Source organism: Asterias rubens, chromosome 11 (genome assembly GCF_902459465.1).
Source record: "Asterias rubens chromosome 11, eAstRub1.3, whole genome shotgun sequence".
NCBI lineage: Eukaryota > Metazoa > Echinodermata > Asteroidea > Forcipulatida > Asteriidae > Asterias > Asterias rubens.
In genome coordinates, this window is record NC_047072.1 from 15,499,765 (window position 1) to 15,510,239 (window position 10,475).

At 37.7% G+C, this 10,475-nt stretch overlaps 2 long non-coding RNA genes across 2 annotated transcripts; one reads left to right on the forward strand and one right to left on the reverse strand.

Annotated features, from left to right (window-relative positions):
- Positions 1 to 4,025: 4,025 nt before the first annotated feature.
- Positions 4,026 to 6,011, reverse strand: LOC117296262. The gene is made up of 2 exons (XR_004519732.1): positions 5,407 to 6,011; positions 4,026 to 4,530 (listed from the first exon to the last, which is right to left on the reverse strand). It is a non-coding gene; the product is annotated as an uncharacterized LOC117296262 (long non-coding RNA).
- Positions 6,012 to 6,269: 258 nt separating this feature from the next.
- Positions 6,270 to 9,761, forward strand: LOC117296263. Its single transcript, XR_004519733.1, has 4 exons — positions 6,270 to 6,558; positions 6,914 to 7,023; positions 7,365 to 7,433; positions 8,589 to 9,761. It is a non-coding gene; the product is annotated as an uncharacterized LOC117296263 (long non-coding RNA).
- Positions 9,762 to 10,475: the final 714 nt, after the last annotated feature.

The window sequence follows — 10,475 nt, forward strand, 5'->3', positions numbered from 1 at the left end:
TATTGTTTTTATAACAATAGTCTCGCTCCCTGTCCTAAGATTCAGTGGCGTGAATTCTATGTTAGTCAATTTTGCTTCTTGGACTATGCTAGGCCATCGCCAGAAAACTATTGTTTGGTGATGCTCTGCATTCCCCAACCTTTTCTCGGGGGACCACACGATGGCTACATTTTGACTGCGGGCATGCTTAGTAACCTCTCGCACGAGAACGGGACTTGAATCAAGTCTAGGTTGACAGCACGCAACTGAGTTGTCGAGGCCGCTGCCCCAAAAATTGTCCAGGGACTTTTAATATTATTATCAACACAATTCGGGTAAGATTTCAAAAATTGACGAACAGAACTCGCTAAAGTGCTTATTGACTTACTACATGAACAATTATCAGTCGGTATGGTCGGACACACCCAATTAAAAATCAGGAAAGGTCAGCGCCCCAATTGGAAAATTGGAAAAGTTCGATGTACTCTACAAGAGCTCTACGTTTCAGGCACAATAAGTTTAGTGCCAACCACACTGTTGCGTCGCTATCGAAGGTAAGCTATCATCCCATTTTCACATCCCAGATGCTCTTCGTTGATAATAGGTTGCTGGATCATAATTTTGTAAACACCATAATACTATAATAGGTTTTGAATTGTATTTATATATACACAAAATATTGGATTAAAAAAGTTTGAATTGGGGGGGGGGGGGCTCAGTTTTCAGCATTGAAAGTGGTATCTATCTGCGCGCGTGTGGTGGACGTGGACTGTCACTTACGACATTTATATAGTAACACTGGTCATTCTCTTCGGATGTGGATGGCTGGATGTCAGCACCAACCATGGAGCTAAATCTGTAAAACTTCATTGTGAACAGCTGTGTATGTATTAATGGACAAAATTGCCGCGCGTATTTTGTCTAAGATAAGAATGTTGTATAACGAGCTGTGGATAAGCAAAGATCGTAGGCGCCGCTGATAAGAGATTTCCAGCATGTGCGCGATGCATGGCATCATATATCGCATGGCAAAATGGCCTGTGTGTGTGGATGTGTGTGTGTGCTACGCGTCTTGTTGTTTTGATACCCGCGTGGTTGTTGGATGGAGTTCCTATAGAGCTGGTTGTCCCAGCCCGGAGGCGTGGAGAACGCGTGTGTTTTTGTAGTTGAATAAGAAAGTATTATGGAATGATTTTTAAGTTATCTGAACGCGTGGGCGTTTGGTTAAACCATGAGCTCAATGCAGGTAAATCTTATAATTATTTGTCACTGTTTTATTTAGTGTTGCTGTTTTCGTTCAGGGAGGGATCCTCCGGGAATCAGCAGCGTAAGCCTACAGTAAATCATGTTTATTGTAATATTCGCTGAAATTGCGAAGCTGTCAATATTTTACATTCATTGTACAATGGAGGTAGAAATAGCCTCCATGATTGTATTATTTCTACCTCCATGGTTTAATCCATCGTGCTGCATGGGCTATTTTACATCATATATTATACACATAATGAATGTTTATGAGTGCAATGGTGCGAATATGTTCATGAGTTGAAAGATGGAATGTTCTATTCAACGAGGCGGAGCCGAGTTGAATGGAACATTCCAGCTTTCAACGAATGAACATAATTCGCACCATTGCACGAATGAAAAACATTCATTATTTGTTTTATATAACATCCAAGTAGAACTTTGTCATTTTGATTGAAAGAAACAACTTTCAAAACAAACAATTTCAACTGTAGAAGCCGAATGCTAGTAATTTTACTATGCCTTCTTGCAGTAACACCTGCTGCGTTACCAAAGACACGCGCACGCAGTGATGTTTTTACTCAGCTTTTTCGTTCCATCCGAAAAGTACCATTGCACGCTGGCAGCGTGCCAGCGTGCAATGGTACTTTTCGGATGGAACGAAAAAGCACGGCGAGTGACTCAGCGTGCAATGGTACTTTTATTTGCTATCACGTGACGGACAATCCTCCAATCAAATGGCAAGGATCTGCTTGGGTGTTATATAAACGTAGTTATTAGGTCACACTGTCTGCTCTGATGTGGGCCAGGACTGGAGTAGACTTGTGGACAAGTCGTTAAATCGGCCCCACGTGCTGAGATAGTGCTCCCCCGACAACACTGCTCTCGCGCGAACTCACTGCTCTCGCGCGAACTGATGGCTCCCCGATTTTGACTCCTCATTAACGACTTGTACAAGTTGTCAGCGGTATGTATTCATGTATTCAAGTACGAACGCGGTATACCTTCACTGTTGCCGCGGAGACAATCGTGCAGACGAGTCCATTTTTATAAGAGGGTAGTAATAGTTTCTAATACTGTAAAGCTTGAACCGGAGGGCATCTGTGAATCTTTTTTATTTTGATTTAACTGCTTTATTGGTTGATTAGGGCCTAACTTTACGAAGTCATCTTCAAATGCATTACTATTTATCTGTTTAATATCCGTGAGCTGCCTCATGCAAATAAATAATGCCCACGGTCAATGGTAATGGTCCAATGCAATCCTTTAACCCGATGTGTTCTGCTCGGACTGTGTACACTGGACAAGTTGCAACATAAAATATAGTTTGTATTAATACTACCAGTCCCAAAATTCATTATTTGTTTACTGACAAATGTTTTTTTATTTTAAGTTTTCATCTAAAAAGTGATTTTGAAAACCATGGTCGACATGTGGAAGTTTGATATGTGAGTCTTGTGGACAAGTTTCACAGGGCAGTCGTGTGCGGATCGCAGGGATTCCGGAAAATTTCAGTAACTCTTTTCAGATGTCGATGTATTTTAAAGGTATTATAGCTAATCATCGACATACACTCTACTTGCCCAAGATATTGCAAGACAAGGTTTCATATAGCAGCTGTACTTTTGTTTTGTTTTAAGCAACTGTAACCACGAAAAATACTTCTCACTTCCAAGCAATCATAACAATTAATATAAGGCTCACATAGGGTAAAGACACCGTGAAATGCAAAAAAGGAACAGTGACTCAAATTGTAGTTTGCCTTAAACAAAAAACAAGAAACAAATTTATTGATAAATCGATCAACAAATGCAAACCAGTGGTTGAAATAAATAAATTAAATTGAGCAATAAACAATGAAAATACCTTCAGACTAATGGATATTGATGGTAGAAACTGTAAATAAAGAAAATGTGGAGTGTTTCCCTTGCACTTCCAGGTTGCTATATAAACATAGTGAGTAGTTGACTTTTGCAAAACCTGTTCATTACAAAACACTTTAAACAATTTACAAACTAGGCGAGTGCTAGAAGGGTTACAGCTCGATGGCCGAAGGTTCAATAGTCTGAATGTTCGATAGTCCAAATTGACAATAAGGTCCGATAGTCCGAATTGACAATAAGGTCCGATAGTCCGAATTGACAATAAGGTTTGATCGTCGATTCGGACCTTATTTGGACCAGTGAACCTTCAGATCAATGAACCTTCGGACTATCGTATCAAATGTACGGGTTAATGAAACCTACTTCATTTTGGGACTAATGAACCCCCTGTTATGGGAAATTTGTGCGTTCGGACAATCAAACCTTCGGACTAACGGACCTTTGGGTGGACACCGCTAGAAGACCGTACAGAAATGTAAACAGTGGTGGATATGGGAAAACTAACTTGAATGAACATTTTAAATGGGTCTTCTACCTATGTTGCACAACCGCCTAGCCTTTATACATTATCAAACCCTCTCAGTCTGTGCTTTGGATATTTAAGTATTTGGATTGGAAAGAATAAATTTTAACTAAAATGAGCAAAATAATTGTTGGTAATTGCACAGTATAAATGTCATTCTTACATTTGGAACCATTCAGAATGCACCATCCACATCAGTCAAGAACTTTGGTGCATATTTTGATTGAATTGTCTATGACTGATCAAATAGACCTGCTTTCGTTTACACCAAACTCTTTCCAACTTGTGTTAATCTTACGACTTGAGTTGAGTCCCAGCCTTGCAACGTAACATGCAAACCCTAAGATTAACGTTTCGTGAAAACGGCTCCAGCTTTGCAAGTCTGTTCGATTTCATGTGTCACAGATTAGGAAGTATGTATCTGACGATTCATAACATCATGTGATTCGCAGCCATGTTCTTTCTCGGTTAGATTGTTGTAATGGGCTGCTTACAGAAAACCCACATGCATATTTTAAAAGAGACTTCACAGTTTGCAGAACTGGGCTGCTCGTGTTATATTTAGGTTAAATCGTCGTCGTGATGCCATGCTCCTTCTAAGATCGCTTCATTGGTTACCAATTAAACAGAGGATTGCAATTAAGATTATTTTATTTGTATGAACATTTCTTTATAAATCAGGCACCAGAGTAATTTAATGAGTGTCTAGAGTTGTATCAGTTTTTGCGTACACATCTTCACTCCAATGCAGATCCATCTCGGCTAACTTTTCCCATGACTCGCAGTAAGGCAGGAGATCAAACTTTCACAGTTTTTACAGCAGCTTAGGGGTAGGGGTGGAACGAACTTCCTTCTTAAACGAGGAGTGTTTCCCTTGCACTGTCAGGCTGCCATGTGACCCTGTGGAGAAAAGAAAGAAACACACAATGTTGACCTGAACATATGTTGATTGTGTAATACTATCCGTAGTATGATAGGCTAATACCTATTGCAAGCAAATAAGTTAACGTAAATGTCAGAAAATTGTGTTGTTAAAATCACACATGAAGATACCATTTTTCACGTCAGGTACCTCTCTGTGCAGACGTCTTACGTGAGCATGAATTAAGCCCAAAGTGGTGACGTCACCTAACAACACAATGTTTTGACCTTCACGTTCACGTGTTTGCTGGCATAACATGCAGCTCATAAAACCTACCTAATACTTACGGGCTAAAGTGAGGTTCGAGGCAACACCATCACAAATAAAGACTCTCATGTAATTTCAAATCTTATTTAAGTTTTAGTGTTTAAATTTTTTAAACATTTTGTTATTATGTTTTATTATTGTTTCTAAAAAAAACAACAATTATGTTTAATTATAAAAACCAACAACAACAAAAACAGTGAATTTGGTACTTTTTGCATTGCTTGAGACTCTACTCTCTAGATACAAAAGTTCCAACAACAATGCAAAACAAGTAACCTTGTGTAGAACTAGAACTTTAGAAGTAGGGGCTCAATTTTAATAACCTGTGTGTGTCGGTGCAACCGCCACTGACGACAGTGCTTTTTGTGGAACCATGGAGGTAGAAACTACCTCCATGGTGGAACCAGTGAGTTATATGAATAATAACACATGTTTTGTTAAGTTTTACTTCAAAACAAAACTTGTTCTTTTAAGTAAGAAGCCCCAAACCAAGTTACCGGTAACTCCATGGAGGTAGATTTTTGCAATATTATTTGTCAACGCAAATTTATGAGTAGTTTAATTAAGAAACTTAACAGCAAGCTCACCTGTTTTGATTTCATGATGCCAACACAGTATGCACCAACCATCACCACTGCCTTGAGCAAGGCTACTGATTTCATCGAATATTCGGCCGGTGCAAATCATTTGTTTACAAAAGTGTCATTGCCTTTCATCAATCAATACACGCTGTGTGCAGTGTGTGTGTGTTGGCATGATGCATATAAATGGCGGCTTCTTCTTCTTTTTCCTTGCGACCTGTCGTCGACGTGAGCAGATCTCTTGCATGTTGCATGCCTTGAGAAAACTGGCTACTTGACAGCTGCTTCTATATCTTGTTCTTCAAGTTTATCAACCAAGTCAGACCAAGTTAAGACGAAGTTATTTATTTAATATGCACGTCAAAGTTCCCGATGAAAATCCGTACTCAAAAGTACAACCATACACACACGACGTCTAGTGTGTAGGCATAATAAATACACGCTGACAGGTTTGTTGATCGTTCATTCATACATGTGACTTCCCGAACCCATCCAATACAGGGTGTACTGTTTGATAGCATATACATGTTGAATATTCATTGATTTAACGACATCGACCAATCAGATGCGTCCGTACGATTTCGGCTGAAGTGCCCATAGGCTGTGCACAAACTGATGACAACTTGTACAAGTCGTTAAAGGGGGGGTACAGAATTGGTAAGAAAAAACCTCGTAAAAAATTCCTAAGATCACAGATTTACATAATACTTACACGGTCTAATGATAATGATAGTAGAAAACATCCCTTGAAATATTTCCGTCCATAATGCCATATTTGATGAGAAAGAAAGAAAAGTAATTTTCCGATCGGACTTTATCGCTCCGGTAGCGTTTTATTAATTTTTTGAATCAATTTCGTAGATACTGCCCTCACACGACCAATAATAGTTATTTTGTTTTCTCAATTCGGCACGCGTAAATAATTCGCGAACGGTCGGTTACTGGTTCGCAGCAAACGTCGTTCTCAAGGATGATCGATCTCGCCGCGCAAAGCGCACCAAATTAACCCTCCGTGGAGATGAGCCAAGCATATGAGGTTGTAGTGTTATTCACGTCGATGAGTTGGCCACGTTGCTGCTCTAGACACACGCACGAACACACACACGTAAGCTAAGTCATGCCTGAGACCAGCACTATGGCCAGTTCAAGCCCAATGAAGTGAGTATTTTGTTTAATTTAGAATCCAACAAACTTGTCATTTCATCATCTGATTTTTTTTTTTTTTTTTTCAATAAGAAAATCTTCACCGTCAAATCGGAAAATCTTCGTGTGGCATTCCAACGATACCACTAATAATAGTATCGTTGGTCACAGTTTAGCTACGTCAAAAGCACTCTGAAATCTCTGTGAACTCATGATTTTGACAGTTTTACGAAATTATTTCTCTTTCACCTTGTTAAAATTTTAGGGCCTTGAAAAAAAAGCCAGACAAAAACTGAGACTGGCCTCTGTCTCTGTGAATTTGTTCAGTCAGTCACTGAAAATAAGCTATTTTTTTATTCCTACATTTTAGTCCTAGTGGTGGCAGTGCATCTAGATAGGCCTACTCTACCATGCTGTTTCAACACCTGTGGATAAGGAGTTCCATGAACAACAAACCCTTCCCTCTGTTTTAATTAAAATGTAAGTTATCAGATTTGTGTTAGACTTTCCAAGATAAGTAATGTTTGTATCAAAAAAACAAGTTGTGATAAACATTTTCTCTATCAAATGGATGAAACCAGGAATGTTTTTTAATTGGTTATCGAGGGTGGTTCATCAAACACAAGTCAAACTCAAAGGTGTTGATTTATTTTAAAAGGTTATGTGATGGTTGAGGTGAAAGCTCAATCACAAAAGGAAAACAAAAGATAGTTATGTGGCAGAGTAAATGCAGTTTATTTGCAAGGCATCTAACATGACAAGACGAGACTATAAAAAAAGTTTTTTAAAGAAATTTATTGGTGTGGCTTTCTCTTTTTCAGCAACCCTGTGGGAACTACCAACGGTTAAGATGAATTCTTTGAAGACAGTGACTCGATTTCCTCTGGATTGTAAGTTCAGTATGCTTCTCTGTTTTTGCATTGCAAAGATAATAAAATTGACTAATAAATTGATCTTTGCAATTTTTAAAATAGTTTTATTTCTTCCTAAAGTGGCCACCTAAAAACAAAAAATGGCTGACATTTTTCAGTTGAAATTAATCTTGACCTTTTTCTAACAGCCATCCTGCTAGTGCTAGAGTACGTTAAACTTCCTACGAATGCGAAAGCGAAGCGACTATGGCGTGAATTTGACGTCACAACTCCGTTTTCGCTGCGAATATTTGCAAGAGTCGAGCACAGGCCAACTTCCGCGAATATTTGTTGCGAATTTGTGACGTCAACATTCGCTTCGCATTCGCATTCCCAGGAAGTATGAACCGGGCTTTACAATACTTTAGGTAGAACAATGTTTTGTGCACTTTAAACAATTTATGCATGTTGAAAGTAGCTTTTTTAGGTGAAAACAAATAAATAAAAAAGAAAACATACATGTAACTGATTTTTGTTTTGTTTTGCCGCAGTCTTATGATGAAAGATGTCACTACTTAAAGCCTTTTTAGTCAGAGTTTGTTTCAGTAATTCACCTCGAGGTACTCCAATCTGATTAAGCCTTCTTTGTTTTCTTTTTTATTGAAATTGATGTGTAAAAATGCAAGTAAATTTCAGCGTTCAGTTTTATCAGATCAGACAGTAGTTTACTTAGATTTTATGAAATTTTTGGCTCGTATCTGGGCCCAATTTCATGGCTCTGCTTACCGTAACGTAAGCAAAGAGTCAGCGCTTACTTAAGCAGGGAATTCTGCGCGTATGTCAAGCGTATTTAACAGGTTAACAGTGAATTTTTGCATGTGCACGCGTGTACTCGACGTTACTAAAATACTAGTCATTATTCGCTTACACCGCTAGCGCAAAAATTCTGCGCTTGCACAGTAAGTGAAGTAATGGTGATCGCAAGCACAAAATACTGCGGTAAGCAGAGCCATGAAATTAGGCCCCGGTCATGCTTATTTTGTATTGTAAATTTGTTTGAAGAAAATTGAATCATGGTAAGTTTGGTTGGGGAGAAAAGGTTAGTTTTTTCTTTTTTCTAATGTGGCTTGGTTAAAACAACAGTTTAGTAAAATGAAAATTTATCTTATTGTTTCTATTTCCCTCCAATTTCAGGCCTAGCACTCTTGATGACCTACCGTTTTTTCAAGTTAAAGTATTGGGCGATTCCTTCACGAGGTACTTGCCGAGGAACTTAAACAGTGACTGGTTTCTTCCTGATGTTGTAACCCAGCCAGGAGCAACATATTTCTTGCAAAATCGGAAAAATTTTCCTTGAAATGTAGTGTCATAGATATGTAAATACTTCAACAAATAATGACCATAAAAAAGTTACTTGATACTTTGTAGGAAACACTGCAGCTGTTGATAGTTTTGAGAAAAGATTATTTTCGAAATGATATGGTTTGGACAATTGGTCATCAGAAAATATGTGAAGCTGAGAAACAATTTGATTCATGTATGAATCGTTCCGCTGTTGCCAGATATGTGGTTGGTAGCGCTAAACATTGATGAACTCTATGTTTATGTGAACATATTATGGTGATATTTTTTAAAATTTGGTTTGGCTGTCACATAGACAAAAACCAATCTGTGTCCCTTAATGTTATTTGTTATTTATTATAGCAAGGTACATGGACTTAGGTGTCTGATTTTTGTGTTTAAGGTACTATACAGGATTGGTAGAGCTGACAAAATAGTAGTAGTGAATGTGATGGGATCAGCTAATGCCTTTTTTCTTTTTTCTTGAGGTTTTCAGATTCAGTTTTGTCGAACATGACTTAATTTCAGAGGGAAGTTTTTCACAGAAAAGAATGTCTCTGGTATGAATTTCATTGTCAAAACTGAAATAAAGCAACATTTTTGTATCCTTACCGATTCTGTGTAATACAAAAATGTACCTTGAAGGTAAAAAGCAATGTTCATATGATTGCTTTACAGGGTTTTCATTATTAATATTTAACTTATTTTATGCAATACTAAACATTCCAAAATGTCCTAACAGTTGTATTACAAGTTGGATGTGATACTACAAAAAGCAAGAAAATAAGTATCAAGTGGAAAGTATTTTAACTTGGGTAATTAACAGGTCTCCTAATTACTTGGGTGTCCCTGCAATTACTTTTAATTGTACTGCCACAATACTTGTGTGTAAATCTTTTATATAATTGTATTTTTTCTGTTTTATATAATTGTGTGTACATGGAAATGTTGGTAACTGTGTGAGACATTCATGCTGCTGAAAGAAGAAACCGAAAACAAATAAATGTTTCCATAAAACAGGAAAAAGTGTGACAGAGTTTTCATTTTGTTGGTATTAAAAACTATTAATTTGACTACTGAACCCCCACAAGAGGTGCAAATAAATAAATAAATAAATGAATATGTGGGATTGGGCTCGTGACGGTGATGCCTTACAAGAAAATAGTGCATCTGAAATAAGAGTATAAACCAATGAGATTTTTTTAGCATCTGAAAAATGCTTTAAAATTGTTATTTGTTGAGTGAAAAGTTAAAGTGAAAAGTTTGTGAGACCAAATGTAAGAAAAACAAAACTGTTTTCCCAGTAGCTGACTGGCAATGGGGTACAAGTTTTTCTTCACAACGAAACCACGAGACGCTAAATAGTCTGGTACCTCACTGTTTACCAAACACAGCTTTCAGATTTCTCGTAGTAAGTAGGAAGCCGCACACAATCAACTTGCCTAGCGTTTTCTTACGCAGCAGCTGATTAGTCAAGAAGGCAACGTAGTACAGTCTGACCAATCACAATCGGGCTCTCATTTTTTAGCCATGCTGGACATTTTGATTCAAACGATTACGCTGAAAAAGACATATTCTGTAAAGGTTTTTGACTGTTTTGGGTTTCCTTAGGAAAAACGAACATAGTAAAATACTAGATGAATAGTGTATCTAACACTCATTAAGGAAAATTATTCTGCCCAATTTAGTTAAATATTATGAAAATGACTTTTACGGAGACCCTTATTTCTTCTCAAAATC